The sequence below is a fragment of the Pteropus alecto genome, unplaced genomic scaffold, assembly GCF_000325575.1.
Source record: "Pteropus alecto unplaced genomic scaffold, ASM32557v1 scaffold5, whole genome shotgun sequence".
Taxonomy (NCBI): domain Eukaryota; kingdom Metazoa; phylum Chordata; class Mammalia; order Chiroptera; family Pteropodidae; genus Pteropus; species Pteropus alecto.
In genome coordinates this window covers 32302393-32304925 of record NW_006441953.1, presented here as the reverse complement: position 1 = coordinate 32304925, position 2533 = coordinate 32302393, and positions in this window count along the sequence as shown.

The following is a 2533-nucleotide window of genomic DNA, read 5'->3' as shown; positions in this document are numbered from 1 at the left end:
GGGGGATGGATGGATGGGGGATGGATGGATGGGGGATGGGATGATGGTGAGGGGATGGATGGGTGGAGGATGATGGAGGGTAGGGGATGGATGGATGGATGGATGGGGGATGGGATGATGGGGGATGGATGGGTGGGGATTGGACAGAAGAGGCGATTCATTGCAGGGATTGGCTCACATGGATGTAGAGGCCGAGATATCCCGTGACCTGCTTTCTGCGAGCCGGAGGCCCAAGACAGCCGGTGGCACAGTGCGGTTTGATTCCAAAGGCGTGAGAACCAAGGGGCCAGTGGTGTCAGCCAGGGTCCGAGTGTGAAAGCCCTAGAGAGGACATGCTGGTGCCTGAGGGCAGGAGACGGAGGTCTCAGCTCAGACAGGGAGCGCGAAGTCACCCTTCCTCTGCCCTCCGTTCTCTTCGGACCCTCAGTGGGATGGACGAGGCCCACCGCACTAGGGAGAGCGGCTCCTTTATTCAATCCTCTGAGTCAGAAATACAGGCAACGGCCTCGCAACCACACCCTACGATGGTGTTCTGCAGACTGCCCAGGCCCCACCTTAGCCCAATCAGGCTGGCCTGAAATCCGCCATCCCCGAGTGCCAGTCTGTGGAGCAGACTTGCCGGGCTGCAGCTGAGGGAGACGCGTCTGGAAGGGCACTGCAGTGTGCCGAGGGAGCGTCCCGGCCATGGCCCCCGCGGCATTTAATTCCCAGTCACCTCGATTTCTGCCCTGACTTGTCGTGAGAGAGGCAGCGCTTGAAGTCATATGGGGGCGGGGAGGAGTAAGGTAGACAGGTGGTGCTCATAGGCCACTAAGATGAGGAGTCGAGACCTCTTTCTAGAAGAATCATCCTTCCGTTGAGAGGGTTCGCAGGTAAGGCTGCATAGGATGCAGGCAAGGTGGCGGCGGAGAGGGTAGGAGTTGAGAAGATTGCTTTAAATCTTTTTACGAGATTTTTTCTGAGAGGGAGAGTGGGTTTAGCGGAACGGGGATGAAGCGGGAGTGGGTAGGGTTTCCGATGGCCTCCGTGAGAAGTGAGAACAGGGAACTGGCAGGGCATCTAGCTGCTGGCCAGCCCGACGTCCCTGTCGAAGGTTGAGGCATCACCGTGTGGTGGCCCCAACCTGCCCACCAGCAAGGATGTCCCCCTCAGCGGCATCCACGCGTTGGGCAAGGAGAGAGATTCTGGGGGCTTGGCAGGTTGGCGACGGGCCCAGCAGAGGCAGGCCTCCAGGGGGCTGAGAGCAGAGTTGGCTCATTGCTCCTGCTGGCATGCCCTGCCACCCCTCCCAGCTGCTGACGACCATGCACCCCTGAATTTCTGCCATAGCCGCTTTGCCCTGACTCCAGTCTCACTCAGCTCAGGGCATCTGTACAGGGCTGGCATAGAGTAGGCACCTGGGGATGGCTTTTGAGTGAAGGAACAAATTTCCTTTGACAAGCATGCAAAGATAATGTTTCAGGACTTCGGAATGTTCACACTACTCATCCTGCAGGTAGAGTTCGCACCTTGGGGGCTGCGGCTGTACTTCCATGGCCTGTGAATTCTCTGACAGCGGAGACAAGTTTTGTTTGTGTTCTGGTAATGGGGGAGGCACTTCCAGATCATCGGAGGGGGCCCACTGTGTGTCGGAAGGCTTTGCCCCGACTCTTGTGACCTGGCGGGGCTGGGTGTGCTGCTTTTAAGGCTGCCGAGGAAGGAGCAGAGCTCGTCTGAACACTCGCTGAGGCCAAGGTCAGAGCTGGCGAAGGCCTGGCTCGCTCTGTGCAGGAGAGAGTCAGACACGCAGAGGCGGCTGTCGTGGAGCCCGCGGGGATATGGGCCTCTCCGCAGGGCCCACCACCCAGAGCCAGGCCTGTCGCAGTTGGCTGTTTGGGTCGGCCACTCATTCTTGTCTCTTTAAAGCAATGTTTATTTGAACTTCAATGGTTTTCAGGGTTGTGTATGTGCGCGTAGTAGACCAACTTAGGTTTCTACAGTTATACAAAGGCTTAAGATGGAAACGCTATCTCATTTCACATTTGTATGTGTTTAAGTAACAAAAGTAGTTTGGTTGGGGGTGAGAGATGGCGCTTTTGGAGGCTTCTTTTTTTTTCTTTTTGTGAGAATTATGTTTTCTTTAAAGGGGTCTGTGTAGCACTGCCGCATCCTGCCGTGAGGATGAGTGTCGGGCACATCCACACTGTTTGTGTTGTCGAGCCCGACTGTTTCAAAGGCGCTGTTCTGGTTGTGGACGTCAGCCATTGTGTTTGTGTTCTCAGACGTGTGGTTAAAGGTGAGTCTTGCGTGTCACACCAAGGGGCCAGGTTTCTCACAGTTACTGTCTATAAGGCGTACAGTCCCAGTTTAAACCGGCCATTTAAGAGTTTGCTAATCTTATCTGAATGTTTGCCCCGGTGTGTCTTGGTTCCTGACACAAAGCCCTACAGCTCCTTTGTAATGAACTTCACAGGAGCAGTTGCTGACATTTGTCGCTACTGCCCAGAATGGTCCGATTGAGAGGACAGAACTTGGGACAGCCTCAGAAAGATGA